Source organism: Corvus brachyrhynchos, unplaced genomic scaffold (genome assembly GCF_000691975.1).
Source record: "Corvus brachyrhynchos isolate BGI_N302 unplaced genomic scaffold, ASM69197v1 scaffold140, whole genome shotgun sequence".
In the NCBI taxonomy this organism is placed as follows: Eukaryota; Metazoa; Chordata; class Aves; order Passeriformes; family Corvidae; genus Corvus; species Corvus brachyrhynchos.
The window spans coordinates 658,806-676,552 of NW_008235809.1; the positions used below are offsets into that span (position 1 = coordinate 658,806).

The 17,747-nt window shown below is 44.2% G+C and overlaps 1 protein-coding gene across 1 annotated transcript in view; it reads left to right on the top strand.

Annotated features, from left to right (window-relative positions):
- The window catches only part of PDZD2 (PDZ domain containing 2), a 201,979-nt gene that overhangs the window by 10,370 nt on the left and 173,862 nt on the right, over nt 1-17,747 (top strand). Inside the window, 1 exon segment of the mRNA XM_008629068.2 lies at nt 11,690-11,762. The gene's annotated coding sequence lies outside the window, so the exon portion shown is untranslated.

The window sequence follows — 17,747 nt, forward strand, 5'->3', positions numbered from 1 at the left end:
GGAAAGGGGTGGGGGGCTTATGACAAAGAGACTGAAGTTTTAGTTCTGTGACACGTGAGACTGCAGTGTTGCCAGTGCTGAAGGTGTTTTTTTCTGTGCCTTGTTTAGAAAGGAAGCTGAACATGACGACCTTGGGTCTGTGATTGTTGGTAGCTCCTCAATGTATGTTAATTAGGAAAGACTTCGAGAAAAGTAGTACAGCTGCTGAGGGAACTACACACTCTAATTTTTTAATGTGTTCCAGATATTACCAATTGTGCCTACAGATCTTTGGTGCACTTGTGGCTGTGTGGAGGATGCATGTGAATATGTACCACATTTGCATGTAGAGTGTTGGCAAAACTGCTGCTCTCTTCCCCCGGCCCCCCCAAAAAAAAAAAAAATCCCAAACAATCAAAAACCCTCTATAGGTGATACTTTAAACGTTAACATAAACTGTGTGTCTCTGCTTTGTCTCAGGCCAAAGTGAAGTGATAGCACGGAGCACGTCTGTTGTGTGTGAGGATGCTCCCCTCTGCTTTCATATGCAGATTTTTAATAAAACAAGTATGCATCTCTGCTTCTTGTCATTCCTGTCCCTGGGAAGTTTCACATCCCTTGCTATCTTCTATCAGTTTTCTGCTCTTTGATTTTGATGTCTGTTCTTTATAAATCTTCCAGCCTGAAATCTGCCCAAAACTGCCCCCACTTCTCCTTGGCAGGACTAAAACTCAGCAGCTGCAGACAAAGTGAAGGTAAGAGGAGGAAAATTGCAAATCCTCAGAGAAAAATGTGCAAACCAAAGTTATGCTGCCTTGGGAAGGAGCAGCTTGCTATGGCTCTCCTACAGACGCAAGTGGGCAAGGAGTAGCTGCTTGGTTGATTAGCAGATGGAGAGTTTAGATCATTGTTTCCAGCAGTGTTTGCACGCTAAATATTTATCCACGGTGCACAGGAGCATTGTTCCACCTTTCCCAGAGAAGTAGTGCCCAGGTAGGAGGTTTGAGCCCCCCTTACTCCCAAGGCTAATGGGATTTAGCTTCGTGATAGCAAGTTTGTGGCTCTTAAAAAAAGTTGCTGAGACCTGCTGTTTTCAGCTGTGCTAGTGGTAATCAGTCTCCTTTTGTGAAAGCATAAAGAGACAGATGTTGCAATTGCAGGAGTCAAGGCTCCACTGGGTGTTTGCTCGAGGTGTTCTCTCTCCATGGGGCGGTGGGGGAGTTCAGGAAGACACAGCTGGACGCTCACCCTCCTCGTCACCAGAAAATGAGAGGATTTCTCCTTGCAGAAAGCACCTTCTCCATGGAGCCATGGTGGGCCTTTTGTCCTGTATGCTCAGTTTTCTGCTTTAAAGTACTGTGCAAAATGACTTCTGTGCTTCCAGCTACAGATTCAGAACTGCTAACCACCCACTGTACAGCTGCTAATGCACAGATTATCTCCACAGCCAACAGCTTTAAGTAATCAAACAGAGATAGTTTTACCTCTGTGACTCAACAAATAAACACCAGAATCAGGAAAAATCCTTTTGCCCACACAATCCTACCCAGGCTTTCAAGGGCAGAGTGAAGAGTTTCATCAGAGCCTGCAGAGGTGTCAAGGTCACCAGGTTTGTCCCATCCTGGATCGATGGTGAGTTGCCTGTGCAGTGGTGTCGGGTGCTCTCAGGAGGTCACAATGCTCTGTAACCTGATGAGACCATCTCTTGCTGCTACTGCAAAAGACATTAAATGAGTAGAACATACACTAGAAGTTGTGTTTGCAGTCCTGCTTTCACAGAGAAAATTGTGGCTTGGAACAGCTTTTGTTAATGACTTCAGCCTTTAACTTTCTGTTCTTCGGAAGAACCGACATTTCTCACGGCTATCATGGGTTTAGCACCATTAAGGAAACACAACTGTTACATATTGTAACATTGCATCTGTGGCTTCTTTCTCACTGACCCAAAGCCACCAGTGTTGAGAAAGAGAAGAATTGTAGCCCAGAATTATCAGAAAACATTTTTGCACTTTAGAAGTCTGTTTCTTTTTGCTTTTATTTCCCAGATCAGCTAATTGTGACCATTTTCGTAGAAATGTGGTTTTTGTGTTAGTAAATTCTAGTTGCTCCAAGCTTCTCTCATTTTCCCTGCCCTTTCCCCCTTTGTTCTAGTCAACTCATTTCCTTATTCCTGTTTTTAAGGATACTTAGCATGTTGTCATTGGGAAACAGCACTAATTTCTTCATGGAAAGAAACTGCTTAATGTTTCATGTGTTACAGTGAATAATTAAATAAAGAAAAATATATAAGCCCACAAAAGTAGCTGGCAGCTGAAAGGAAGAAAGCATTTGCAGTCTGCTGGGGAAAAGTGACACTCCTGGCCTGGTGTCTTTAAGCACAAGGGTAAGATTTAAAAATGAATAGGTCTGGCATGACATTAAAAAAAAATCTGGACTTTTCGACTTTCAATGCATTTATAACATTAATCTTTAATTGTTCTATTCTTGAGCTACTGGTTGTGAGATCAGAGCTGGAATTGGTGGGGCTAAGGAAAACCAGGCTGGTAAGTGGAATGAAATGTCAGCAGGGACCATGACCTAGTGAACTGCCAGGGATGGAAAGGCTGTCAGCACTCAGGCAGGCGGGGAGCCTGGCAGCCTGATAGAGTATGGCATGAGCAGTCTCCACATAAATAAGGGGCTTTATTGCCCTTCATAGTCCTTTTCACCCTTTCTGGGCTGTACAGTCATTGCCCCTTTTCTTTCAATTTTATAATGAATCTTGAAACACAACTGTTGGGCTTTGCAAAAGTGGGGTGAAAAACTGGGCAGATGGGACCTCTGTCCTGGGAGCTGGGAGAGGGCTGCCTGCTCCCAAATGATCTAAATGGACCATGGAATTTTTTTCTTTTCAAATGAAACCAGAAGTGAGCAGTAATTTTGCAGTGACCTTTGCAGTTTTACAGAATGAGATCAGACAGTTGCCATCCTCATGGCAGAGGGAGCCTTGTTCTAACAGTAATTCAGGGCCCAGTTACAAATGGGGAACTGCACTGTGTCTTTATCTGCACCTCCTCCTGTCTAGTTTTTCCTCTCACTGCACGTATAATCTCAAATGTATAACATGCTTTAGCAGAATTTGCTGAGACCAGAGAAGATAGAGAGTTGTGCAGAGCAGGAGCTGCCTGTGCCATTGCGCATCGCTTTGAATTTGGTTAGTGTTTGTCTCATCAGCTGGGGTAGGAGCCTTTGTGTTCTCCTTTTTCTACCCCTGTGTGCTGAGATTTGGAGGCTGGATCACATCATTTTTATCTGCATCATCCAATTGCCTTTTGCATTTTCTTTTCTGTGTGTGATCTGCAGCTCTGGCTCCAGTGAGGACACAGTGGGCAGGACTGTAGTGGTGGCCCGTACCACCCTGAGAATTGTTGATGTAGGTCTGGTGTGCTTCATACTCACCAGAGTGACTGCTCAGCAACCACAGAACATCTCGCATCCCTCCAGCCTTCACATGCTCTGCTGCTCTGCTAGTGTGACTGGTCTGACCTCTGCTCAGAGTGAGAGATTGGGTCCAATTCAACTTGTAGCAAAGTGGGGAGAGGCCTAGGGAGCTGTTGCAGCAACCCGGAGAGTATCCAAAATGAGGAGAAAAGGGACTTTTCGTTCCCAAGAAGACTGTTAGAAATTCTTGTCAAGGGTTGGGCTGTATCAGTGCTGTTAACTCTTCTGCTGGCTTATCTATGTACTGCTGAAGTTGTGACCTTTTAGATCATGTCCACCAATTCTGCTCTTTAAATTGACAGACTCTGCACTGAATGGCTCATACTTGGTAAGACAGATATGGAAAAGATGAGAAAGACTATGAGAGGAAATGTGGTTTTATATTACAACTTCTTGCACCTCATCTTTGGTAGCTCACCAGCGTGTGATGGGCTGTATGGCAGAAAGGGTTGTGCCATTTTAAATGTGCTGCTTATTTCACTGGCTTAGACCTTTCCTGTAGACTTGATTCAGCAAGGTAAATAACCACACATCTACTTTGAATTGCGTGAATACTCCTACTGAAATTAGTGACACTCTTCCTGTGTTTAGAATTTCCCAGTATTCTATAAACCCAGGTCAGGTCCTAAATCCGTTTAACCCTTTGAATGCCTGCATCGGTGCCTGCTTACCTCAGTGTCATGGTTGGGGAGTGGTACAAATGCTGGCATGCATAGCACTGACCCCCATTTTTTCCGTAAGGTGCACCAAAAGAGGAGCTCTCCTCGGCCCCAAACACACTGCAGTTCATCTTCTGATGCTGCTCTGTGTCACTATCTGATTCCTCCTCTGCCTTGATCACTCTTGATTTTATTCAGCAGAATCTGCATTTTCCCTGTGTGTGAGTAACAAATAAGAGGAGTCACTGCACTTGAGAGTCAGTAGGAGAGTAACAGCAGCCAGACCTGGAAATCCAGTAACCCTGGCACCACTGACCTGAGGATTAAACCCTGCTCACTGAAACATGAGCCCAGGCTGCCAAATTGCCCATGATAAACTTGAAAGAACTGGGTAATAAAACCATGCCCGCTTCTATTTTCTTTGCAGCAACTTTTTAGCTGGAGGCTCATAACCGGCTGCAGCAATGTGAATAGAGACCCCCGCAAGAGACCTGGCAGCGCTCAGTTGTGCTCTAGGATCCCATTCTTGGGGTTTTGTTTGTTTGTCGTCTGGATTAAGGGGATTAAAGACTTAACCTTTGTACAGCCTTTCAAATAATAATGTATTTGTGCTTGTACTGCATGTCAGGGAAGCATTCCCCCCCGCTCCTGATTTCATGATGCAAGTGAAGATCTGAGACTGGTCAGGCTCATGTAAAGTTGTGTCTTGTGCTTTAAACCCCCATGAATTCAGCTCAGTGCTCCTGTTCTCCTCTGTTTGGTGGTGTTGCTGGAACCAGGGCAGAGTACCTGCTTCAGACCCCAATCCCAGGAACTGGGAGCTGTCCTGTTAGTGGGGGGGTCGCAATCTGAGCTGCCAGATCCTCGTCCAGCTGCTGCGCCTCTGGGCTGTGTTTTTTGTAATCAGAAATAAAATTTATGCTGCCAGATGGGACCCTGCTGCATGTCAGTCTGTTGGTGGCTGGCTGTGGCTATTCCTTACCTCCTGCTCTGGAGTGGCTTTTTAAAAACAGGTTTCAGAGGTTTGTAGTTTGCACTGTAGCCCTTTGAGTGAATGGCAGTAGCTTTTTTGAGATTCTTTTGGGATTTTTTGGGGGATTATTCCAACAGTGACTGAAATTTTCGAAAGCATCTAAGTGATTTAACAAATTTATTAGCATGTGCAAAAACCAGACTAAGGAAGACTCGAGAGCTGTCTTTAGCTTGAACATTTTTCTTCTGCTCCCTGTGCATATTCCACATGTGATTAAGGGAAGACCCAAGGCCAGCTTTGGGACCAGCTGGTCCCACCTGCAGGTATATCATCTGCAGGCATGTCCAGGACTTGCTGTCCTCAATATGGTGCAACACCTGCATGGTCTGAGGGATGCCAAAGAGTCAGGCAGATATAGAGATGTGGGTGGCCCTGGCTTTAAGCCCTTGTCCTTGGAGCTGCTTCCCTACAAATAGCACTGATCCCAGAGACACTGTATGTGGGGGTGGGAGTTTTGGGGATTGGATTTGTTGGGAATGAGCATTCATGAGAATGGGAGTCCTTGGGTTGAAGTGTGTGAGGAAAAGGCTTTCCTCTGGCAGTTTTCTCCTTGGCAGGGAGGACAGTCGGCCTGGCTGCCTCATGGCTAAAAGCAGTCCAGCAAGGAATGCACGATTTTGTGATCGCTGTTTTTGGAGATATGGTGATGCTGTAGGATTCCAGTAGGTGCAACTGTCAGCATGGCATGCTGCAGACACTTGGTGGAAAAAAAAAACCCTCATGATTTTGGCTCTTCTTGTATACAGCAGACTGGATGTAACAAGGATGATACAACTTTATCATCTGGATCAGGTAACAGCATTACCATCTGGGTGTCATCACTTTCGGTAACTGTTGCCTCCTCCAACAAACTGCAGCTCTTTCCTAGACAGAGCAGCCAATGTAACTACTAATTTGAAAGCTACAAGACAGAGAAAAGCCATGGATCTACAAGTCTGTATCCAAGAGTTTGTACTATCCAGCCATGCTCAGGACATGAGTGACCACTGCTTTCCCTCCAAAGACAGCACATGCTGTGTCAGCCTCTAACAAAGCTTTGTTACCATCAAGGACTTCACTCTAGGGAAATAATTTTTAGAAGAACTGCCTGAATATTGCTTGAAAATGTACTTTAAAGAGAATCCTTAATCAAAGTGATGTAACAACAGGGGTATTTACTTTTCTACTCGACCCTGGAATCAGTAAGTCACAGAGAGTTAACCCTTTTCTGCATTTTAGAGAGGATTTTATCTTGCAGGAAATTTGCCCTACCCTGCTGAAATTTAGAAGATGTGAGTCTCCCTGTGTCTCCTGCACAGCGAAGGGAATACAAACTGAGCTTGAGCAATATATGTTAAATTTGCCAACAGTTCTCCATTGCAATAAATACCTCTTGCAACATAACACTGCAATCCATGGATTGCAAGCATGTGCTTTCTGGATTATAATACACTTCATCCACTCCACCAAATGCCCATAAGGAAATTGTAAGTGAAATCAAACCACAATATATGAGTGTGAACTTGCACAGACAGTTGATTTAGGACACAAGCACCTCTTTCTGGCTCTTGGCTCTACAATTTTCAGAAGCAATTCACAGCAAGTACGTAATAGTCAAACAAGTTGGGTTGAACATTAGGCTATGTGGTGGGTAACATGAAGAAATAGATGAAAATGTGGTTACAAATCTGAAACTTTATCTTTGGAAATTCTGTGTAGCATTTCTGAGAGCTCCACTTGACCTACAACTGCTGGGTAGAGGCAGTAAATGTGATGTAAAGGCAGTGAAACTGAATTAATTTGAAAAGTCTAAGTGAATATTAATAGGACCTGCTATATTCAACAATTTACAAGCATATCTGGCATTTATAGATGAACTATGCTGTTTGTTACATATTACATTAAAGAAGAATCCTGAGCCAACATATCAAAATGTCAAACTAACACAGCATTTTTCTTTGATCTCCTTTTTTGTTAAAATGAATTATTGATAGCCTTTTTCATGGCTGACAGGAGAAATTTCTGATTTTTATTTGCGTACTAGATCAAATCTCTTATTCCTTCTGTAGACAGAGGTCTTTACAATAATATCTAGATATGATATGTGCAATTGCAGAGCTTGGATTCTTTCTAGTGGGGAATGTTCTCCCCACCCATCCCGTGCTGTTGTGATTTCTTAAGATGATATTTTCATTGGAAGTCTTTAAGCAAACACATAGCCCACCCTGGAGCCAGTGGTCAGGGCGAGAGTGCGATGGCTTTATGTGGGCCTACAGACCACAGTGGTGGGAGTGCAGCTCCACAGAGGGATCTGGAGCTGGTTTCCTAGGATCTGTGGAGAAAAACCTGTTTGTCTTTTCAGTGCTGTGGCTTGGAGAAGGTGTTTTCCAGAGTGAGGTTAGATTTATGCTAGGTTTCAGTGAGATGGGGTGTACGGTTCTGGAGGTTTTGGTGGTACCAGGGGATAAAAACATCTCTATTTTCCACCATTGCCAGGTTTGGACATCAGCAAAGCCTTGGTCACTGCAAGAGCTCTCATCTGCTCCGAGTTCCATGGTTTGCAAAACTCTGTTTCTTTTCAAATCTCACCCCAGCTCTCTGGCAGTCGTGTGTTTCTTAAGGATCCACCTCACTCCTGGGACTTGGCAGCCCCCATACCCATTTGCTGAGCTTCAGCTACAAACACAGAAGTGGTTTTGGCTTGTTTTATTTTAAGGTCAGAAGTCTCTGTCAGAGAAACAAAGCTTCCTCCTCTTGGTCTCCTGTTTATCCTGTTTAGCATTTTTGATTGCATCCAAAAGATGCTGCTTGAGTTTGGCAGCTGTTGGGGCTCTTCCTCCGACATCTCGGGGTTTACTCAGGCACAAGGAAGGATGGTGCAAACCGTAGCCATAAGGCTCATGAAAGGTTTTAGATTTGCATGGATTTAAATTGTTTCACTTGGTTTAAGTCAGAATAAATTGACTGGAAATGTGGGTGAGGGTGGCCCTAGGCAGAATGCTGCATGGGCGACAGAGGGACACACTTATCTGCTTATACTCCCCCATCCTCAAATGTGCTTCTCTTGCCTGCATCCCATAACAGATTTGCGAAATGCATTTCCCTCCCTGCAGTTGTGGAAGGGGGGGGACCAGCAGCCCTTGTCTTTCTGTGCCTCCGAGGAGATGCAGAGCCTGTGAGTGCCTTTCCCTGCCTTCTGCTGTCTCTCAGCCAGCAGGTCTGCTTGCTTTCTTCATGCTTTAATCAGGTTTTTTCTCTCCGTTCTGCTGACCCAGTTTAGGCTCTTTGAAGGCACGGCAGAGCTCCCCGGTGGCTGCAGCTCTGCCTTCAGGGGACATGGACGGGCGGTGGAGCTGAGCAGACGAAACGGCAGCAGCAGCACTCAGCCCAGGGGAGGAGGGTGGTTTTGAAAGTGTGGGTCTCCTTGGTTTGCTCCCCTAGGCATATTTGGGTGCATGTTTTTCTCCCTTAACTGCTGCGTAGGGTGTGCTGTTGTTTGTGTTTGGTTTTTTTTTTAGTTCATTTTTTTTTTTCAAAGGAGTTTTCATTTAAAGGCTGCTGGAGCAGTCTGCAGTGGGGTTTCAGACACACATGCTCACAGTTCGTGCCTTAATAGCACCTGACATAACCTGGTCACAGGCACCAGCCAGGCAGAGATTATCCATCCCCCACCACTGCTCTGTCCCCTCTCCTGTCCCCTTTTGTAGGGCATCCTATATCTCTGGCGGCATTCCCTTCATGAATCCCTGGAGGATCCTGACAGGAGCCCTCCTGCCTCCCCTTTTTATCCTGGGGTCTCAGTTTCCTGTTCAGGTGTTGAATTTGGGGCGAGTGTGGCTCTTTTCTTTGTGTGTGGGTGGGGATCCCGGCTTTGCTGTGACTGCACAGGGATGATTGCAGCTCTGCAGTAATAATTACGTGAGCCAGGCTGAAGAGTGATGGTAGGGGAGAGGATCTTTGTGGTGGGATGACTCAGGGGTGGGATGACGCAAGCCTGGGCCCTGACTTTCTCTTTGCAGGCTGCAGAAACTTCTCTGCAAAAAGCTGGCATCTAGGTCGGGGAGTAATCTACCACATGGCTGCCAGTATCCATTCTCTCTGCTTGGCACTGGCCCCACTTCTTACTGCAAAGGCCTCCAGAAAAAGCATGAGACCATTTGTTTTCATTGTTTTTGTTGGTATTTGGTGGTTTCCTGCCTGGCTGAAGGATCTCAGGTGGTGTAGGAGAAAACTAAGGACCTGTCCTCATGAAATGCTGTTCTCAATGAATTCCCTGACAATTGGCCTTTTGGAACTTTTATTACAAATTGACTTTATTCCATCCCATGTCCCATTAACCAAGAAGAGTAATATTGGTTTGCACACAAATTTACTTTAACCTGGGTGAATCTACCTGTGTAGACATGGGGTATCAGAGGATCTGCATGTATAAAGTTGGTCTGGTGCTGTGGCAGCCTTTGAGTGACCCTCAGGAGAGGAGACACCAGATTGTGTTTCATTTGCCATACTTGCGACTTTTTCATGGCTGGTAAGTTCAATCATGTGGGCTGGAGGTCACCTAGATGGGGACTGATAACATTTGTGGTTTCAGCCTTCTGCACACTGTTGCTTGATTTGTGGTCATGCTGCAGAGACTGTTCATAGCCTGTCCCTCCCTCTTCTAAATGCTTCTTTGGGTCCAAGCACTAGCCCTGTGAGAAAGGGCACAGAAAGATGGACTTCTGGGTCTGCCTGATGGTTGGCAGGTAGAAACCAGCTTGTTCCAACCTAGGGTGTTTCCCACGAGTGCTTTGCTGTTCAGGCTCCATGTATGGACAGTTGTGTGCAGGTTCTGGTGTGTAAGAGATGCCATCCCTGTGTATGAAAGCTTTAGTATCTGTTCTACAGATTATGTATTCTTATTTCTGTAACCTCTCTTGTTGCCTGTCCCTTGTCTCCTTGTACATCTCCATGGGGGCTAATTTTGAACACTGGACCTCTTCTAAATTCTGCTGGTGGTTTCCTCATGCCTATTCATTATTCAGTGAATAAAACAGGGTACTTTGAAAATTAGTGTGAGTTGTATTTGTTAAAGTGGGTAGGTAGTGGCTCTGGAAGTTTTCCCATGGGGTTATTTTGGTCCTGGCCCTCAGGAGCAGAGCTGCTGGCGGAGCTGGGCTGTGCCAAGGCGCCTGGTGGTTTGTGGTGTACACACAGGCTCTGCAGCAGACCCCTGGCTTCATCTTTCACTTGAGATCGTGCCAGGATTTAAGCTCTGCAATGAAAGGAAGTGCAAAAACCCTTCTTCACACACATGGTAGTAATACTTTAAGTATATTTATAGGAAGGGCTGGTATTTTTTCCTGTTGGTATTGAATTATTGTAAGAAGGATAGAAGTGTTACTACAACGGAGTTCTTCGTCTCCTCAGAGCATTTCTTCTCCGCTGCCTAACAACTCTGTGTGGTGCTGATGTTGTATGGCCATTTTGGGATCGTTGCTCTCCTGCGGGCTAGGCACAGGTCTTGGAAACCCCTCTGTACCACCGTATTGCTCCACCTGAGGGATTATCAGTGGGGTTTTTGTGTGTGTCAGACACGGGTTTGAGAGTTGCATGGGGTAAGGCTGAACATCAGAGTTAAGACATGGCATTGCTTTTGGACTGATCCTGGGTGGACTCAAGCAGAGCACACCCTGAGACAAGGTGTTTTGCACTGCCTCCACAGCAGAAAGAGAATCATAGGAGCAGCTCAGCCCTTCTGCCGTTAATATAGTGCTTTAATTTTTAGTAATTTCTCCAAGAATGAGCTGTGAATATTTTTTTCCCCCTGTGCAATAGCTGACTTCTTAAAAGCAGAGGCTATGTTTCTTGCAGGCTGTCTTTTCTGTGGTTTTATTAATTTAATCAGTATACAGGTGTATATACGTGTGGTCATCTGACCAAAAACAAGTGCTGTCAGAGCTTTTGCTCCTGCATTCAGGGCATAAAAACTGGCAGTGCTTTGGGCAGCTCAGGTAGCCTTCACATTGACATCTAGAAAAATCTAATCAATTGTTCCTTCAAAAAGCCACCTTTCTTTTCAAGCAGCTCAAACATGCATTCAGATATATAACACAGGCAGAAGAACTGAGCTGAAATTAATCCAGTGTGTAGTTCCTACAGTGACAAAATATCAGGAAAACTTAGTAGTAGGTTGCCCCAAGATGGCACTCTGTGTGCATGTCATGCTAAAATACTATTATGGTTCTGGAAGACCATCTTTATGATCCATGCACAGCTTATGTCTCTTCCTGGGGAGGTGAAGAAGGTGTAAGCCAGAGGTGACAGGCATGCAGCAAGTATTGTCACACAGCCCTTGAGTGATGGTCAGTCAGGGCATCAAGAGTGTTGTCAGAGGTGATGCAGGCAAAGACAGGAGGATCACAGGTGAAAGGGAACTAGTGGTTTGTGACCAGTACATGACCTAATATGTTTCTATCTTTTTGCATGCTTTTTTTGTATTGATAAGGTGATGTAATTCCCAGATACTCATAATATTTCACGCAATTGTTTTGCTATTCCTTTATCGTCTCCTATGCAGGGTACAATCCTTTGACAGGGAAGAGAGTCATGCCCTAAGTAAAATCTGACTGCTGAGGAAGCAGCGTTTCCAGGTAGGTCCAAAATAATAAAATAACTTCCTCTTCTTTTGTTAGTGGAAAAAGCCCTGAAAAATTAAAAAAAAAAGAAGCGACAGAATAGAGGGGAAAATATTGTACCTTAACTTTAGGTTAGGGATCATAGGATTATAGATCAGCTTGGGTTGGAAGGGACCTTAAAAGTCATCTCATTTCAACCCCCCTGCCATGGGCAGGGACACCTTTCCCTAGACCAGGTTGCTCAGAGCCCCATCCAGCCTGGCCTTCAACACTGCCAGGATGGGGCATCCACAACTCCTGTGGGCAACCTGTGCCAAGTGTTTCACCACTCTCACTGTAGGATTTTTTCCTAAGATCTAATCTAAACTAAACCTCTTCCAGTTTGAGCCCATTTCCCTTTGTCCTACCAGGCTGTTGTAAATTGTCTCCCTCCAGCTTTCTTGTCAGCTCCCTTCAGGTACTGGAAGGCCATAGTTAGATCACCCTGAAGCCTTCTCCTTTCCAGACTGAACAAACCCAGCTCTTTCAGCCTTTCCTCACAGGAGAGATGCTCCATCCCTCTGATTATCTTGGTGCCTCCTCTGGACTGGCTCCAGCAGGTCCCTGTCCCTCCTGTGCTGGGACCCCAGAGCTGGATGCGCTGCTCCAGGTGGGTCTCAGCAGAGCGGAGCAGAGGGGCACAATCCCCTCCCTCCCCTGCTGTCCACGGGGCTCTGGATGCAGCCCAGGACACATTAGGCTGCATTTTGGAAATTGTTAAGCCCAAGGGGATTAGCCAAATTTATATTTTAATGAATAGATGATTGTCAGATATGTTTAACTTTGGTATCTTAGGTAGCACGTGGGGGACATTTTTTTCCTTTTTTTTTTTTTCCTTGTGGAGTAATCTTTATGATTCTGCTTTAATTCTTTTTCTTGTCTATCCAAAAAACTGGAAAAGAAAATTTTAAAATAATTAAAGTTTTCTCCTTATCCTGTTCCTCTCTAGCTGTCATTTATAATTCTTTAATGACATACATGCCTTGAATAAACCATACATTTCAAAATGGTTTGTAGGAGGAAAAAAGCCTTTCATGCTTTTGCACTGTACTTTTTGTAATGACTTTTATCAGCCTATGACTGAAAATTTGTCTCCATTTTGGAACTTTCTGTAATGGATTGAGATAAAATTTAATTTTGTACTTCGCATACTCCGTGGGCCAAACAGATCCTTCATTTAATTCCATTAAGCGGGTTTTGCAGAGAAAGGAGTAATTTACAGGAAGCACTTGGCCCCACACCCCCTTCAAAGTGACTGGCAGATTAGCAATGGCACAGGCACGTGGAAATGGGTGCAGCCTCCTTCATATGGGTGGAAGATGAAACCTCGAGCGGCAGGATGTTTTCTGGCGCAAAGGGATGTTACCCAGCAGTGCTGCTGCCCTCCGAGCTTGCTCAGGTGCTCACCCACCGCTGCCTTTGCGTGTCACCTGGAGGACGCCGCCTGCGCTGATGCAGACACTGATTGTGCTGCTCCACAGCCCTGACAGCGCTCACTAACCTGGATTTGATGTGGCATGACAAGACACCAACTTCTGCTCTGGCAGTGAGACTGTTCACGTGCGGTGCAGTCTGACAGAGTCTCCCAGGACGTTTGAGTCGTATCCGTGCGTAATGGCCTTGTGCAGTTAAGTGGAGCACGCTGTCTGAGATGAAAGTCAAATTTCAGAGCAGGCTTGCTTTCCTCCCCTCCCTCTCCCTCCACCAGTGCCGCTTTCACCACCGCAACGGGATGTCTTCCTGTTTCCCCGTCGCTCCCCAAAACACACAAGCCCTCCTTCCTGCATGGTGTAACTAATCTGGTTTGCTGACTGAGATCTGCTGGGGCCTTTAAAGTGATGCCAGCTACTACGTACTCAGTGTAGCATGGCAGCATTTCAGAGTGAAACTAAAAATCCAAATCCAATAAGCAAGGAAATAACCATAAAGAAGCAGCCCTGGTTTCCATTCTGTCCATCAGCTCGCTGCCTGGTGGGGCAGCTTTGCACTAAAAGTTGGCCATGGACCATATGTTAGAAGTATGAAGACCTCTTTTTTCCCTCTTTAAGCTCAAATCTATGAAGAGATGCATTTTTTAAAATCCTATAGGAAAATCACATTATTTTCAGGGATGAGCTTTCAGGCAGTTTGGGTTCTTTTTTCTCTCTGTTGGGATTAGCAAACAGCAGCAAAACTCACCCTTCTCTTCCTAAATCCCCATTCAAAATGGAGGGGAGGTTACCCAAGCTCAGGTTTTGTTCTTTTGAGATTTAACTGAAAGAGAGTTTCAGTGAGGGGGTTGTGATCCTGTAAGGTGCTGGCTTTCATGAAAATTAGCAGAACAATTTTGTGAAAAATATTTGCATTTCAAGTGAATGCAGATTAGTAAGACTTTTATGGTGAAAAAGACTTTCATGGTTTTGTGAAGAAAACAGGTTAAATGATTTCTTGTTTGTTTAGTTTGTGGAGAGAAGATGACTTTTCAAAAAAGCCTAAAGAACTCTCAAAACACAGCTACTGAACATCATGTAGGGGAACAGGATATGACAAAAGCCCAAAGTAAGGGGGGAGGCCATCCATAGTGCCAGAATGGGTCCTGGAAGTAGGGAGATGCTTGCTTTTGGAGAAGAATGGAGCGGGTGCTGGAAGCTCCATGGCTCTCTAAAATGGCAGAGCGATGCTCTCTTCTGCCAGAGCGTTCCAAGAGAAAAAGGTTCTTACATGGTTTCATCAGGCCAATTTTAACTTTTATTTTATTTCTATCGTACAAAACAAATAAAGAAATTTGCCAGTGTAAGGAGGATTAAGAGGGGATAATCCATTTTTGTGACTCATTCCGATAAGAAATCTCCCTGTAGCCTTCCATCTGAAGACAGTTGCTGACAGATTGTACAAAATATGTCCCTGCATTTTTAGGACCCTGAGACAGCATCTTGCAAGCAGATAAAACCAAATAAAACCTGACAAACCATCTTTGTACTGGAGAGATGAGAAGAAAATGCAGATAGTTTCTGCTAGAGGATTTGAAAATGAAGCTATGAGGAAGGGAATTTAGTTTTAACTTAAACTCCTTAAATGTTCTCTTGAACATGAAGTATCTCAGTTAATTAAAAGTTATTGCATAACTGCTGCTGGGGAGTGAAAAGTTTATTTTTAATTATACTGCCTTACATAATTGTTACATGATGACAGAGGCAGCATGATGAAGTGAAAGAGATTTAACTATACTTTTTTAATACAGTGAAATTAAAAAGTGAGGTGTTGATGCATTAATTCCTCCTTGACTAGTACCTGGATCTGTTTCATGATCTCTGCTTCAGCACTTGGTTTTTGAGGACAGTATCTATTTGTTCTGTACTTGTACAGCCCACGGCTGTGATGACAACTTCTTGAGTGTGGTATTCATCAAGATAATAAATAATCTTGTCCACTTTCAGCTTCTCCTTTGATCTTGGAATGTTTTGGCCAGCAGACTGGTACACATGCATTTGTAACTAATACGCCAACAAATCACATCTATAATTTATCGTAATCATGGAAAACCTATTTCAGCTGGATGATTTCCTAAGTAATTTATTTAACTGTGGTTGTGGAACTGTATTTTCTGCCTTGATATGAAGAACTGTTGGCTTTAAAAGCTGAGCATGCAACAGGACAGTTAAGTATGTTGTTTTTAACCAGAGAGAGCATCTACAGAAATGTTGCTAGCACAGAAAGGGAAAATGAGATGGAGAGGAACTGAATATTTGCGTGTAAATAAAAGAGAAACTTGATTTCTCTCTAACTTAAAAATATCTCCTGTAAAATACTCCCTTCCCTCTTTGAAGTCTCTGTGTCAGTGTTTGCCAGCATTGGAAGGGTATCACTGTGGAGCTTTGGGTCATTAGGAGAACTTGCCCTGCTTCTGCGCGCTCGGGGATGGGGCTGGTGGAGGCGCCCAGGCCCTGCTCCAGCCTCAACTCCATCATCCAGCCCCAGTGTGGTGCCTTGATGGCTGAAATGTTGTGTCCTGAAGTGTGACGTTCAATTTATCGAAACAAAATACTCATCTGGAGGAGCCACCACCAGCTGATGTGGCTGAACAAAAAAACCAGTAAGGAAAACAGCAGCTCACAGACTGGTCCTGGGTTGATCCTTGTTAGACTTGAAAAGGCTTGTTTCTAGCCACAAGCAAACTCCTGTCCATTTACTTTTGCTTTGACAAGCACCTTTCCTACAAAAGGACTGATGATGACGATGAGTACTGTTGAGCTGGCCTATATTGTGTAGGATTTTTAAGCTAAATGATGATAGACACCATAATAGCTCCAAGGAAATCTGGTGTGAGACTCCTCTGCTTTGTGGCTTTGTCCTTCCCCCTCTTCAAATTCTGTAATTTCTGGAAGTACCAAAGACTTTCTTGAGTTACAGAGGAAAAGCTGGAATTGATTTACAAGCTGACCTACTGGGGCTTTCAACAGAAACTTATGGCTATTGAGTATTTCTGACAAAGTCTTGTCAGAGGTTTAGAGCTTGATTTGTGAATGCGTTTATTAATTAATGTTTGCCTCTCTTTCATGGCTTTGACTATTGTTTTTTTAAATGGAAGCCATCACAAAGGGTTTAATTGCAGTGAGTTTTAAATTATTTTGTCTTAGAAGTATTTGTCAAGAAAAGCATATGAAATTGAACGGATGTAAAAATTAATAGCATCAGATCCTTCCAATAACAGGGAATTAACGCAATGAAGATCTGCAATGTCAGGCTGTACCTATGGAGTCAGCTATGCAGAGTTCCCTGTCTGAGGTACATGAAATCATTAATTTAGAGGGAATGACAATATTGTCTGTTGATGTTTCAATGACTATGCTTTCGTCCTGTTGTTTGATGGGGTGATTAACATTCAGTAGTACCATGTCCCTGGTGTTACCATGCACCTGTATGAACAGCACTGCCCTTCCCTTTCATGCTTGTCCATGTATCTTTAATTGTCGTCTAAGTATAAAGCCCAAAACCCCAATAACTTGATTGTTAATTTGTAAGCTTCTTATGTCCTTTAGAAGGGCTTAATTAAACTGTTTTTGGATAGCTGGAAAAAGTAGGACAGGAAGGCACTATGTCAAATAAGTCTCCAATCCAGTCTGATCTCCCACCACCAGGGTAGGTCCCGGAAACCCTGGACTGAGATTAAGATACCTTCATGAATTTGAATGCTGCAATCCTGCATCTTTGTTTTGGCAAATATCAGGGCTATATTGCATATTGTTTATCTTAATTTTTAAAAAAATATTAGTGGGAAGTATGTGCCAATTGCAAAACTGGAAGAAGAGGCTTAATTAAGAGGCACTGAGGCCGGAGACGGTGTTGGTGTTGGGGTAGGACTTGATGGGTGGAATGGTTCAGCTCCCCATCCTCAAACTCCAGAAATACACTGCCTGGTGAAGGGACACAGAGGAGCTGCAGCAAGCAACAGATAACCCCATCCACACCCCAGGAATACATAATAGTGTGCATTTCGGTACATGGTGTTAGACGCAGCTTTTAGGCATTACAGGATGGGGATGCAATAAAAGACTGCAGAGAGCAAATACTGATGAGCCCTGACAAACCTCATCAATTGGCCAGCACACCAGAGCCACCGCCTCCTCAAAGGCACTTCAGCTTTTCTTTCCTCTTTGTGAATTAGTTAACCTTCCCCAGATGCAAGATAAATCTCTGTTTTAAACACTGGCTTACTGAACTCAGCCCTGAAAATTAAAATCTGTCTGCAACTGGGAGTTGTTGGCTTCTGCTCTGTGGTTCTCTGGGGAAGAGCCACTCACTCTCACAGCTGGTTTCCCTGGGGTTTGGCTGAAAATCCGCTGCTGCTTCTGCCTTGTGCCTGTGTGTATCCCAGGGGTGGGAGGCAGTTGGTGTCTTGCTTCCTTGCTGGCATTTTCACATGGGAAGTTTGTAAATTTGAGATCAACTAGAAATCAAGACAAGGTAGAACTTAGATTCATT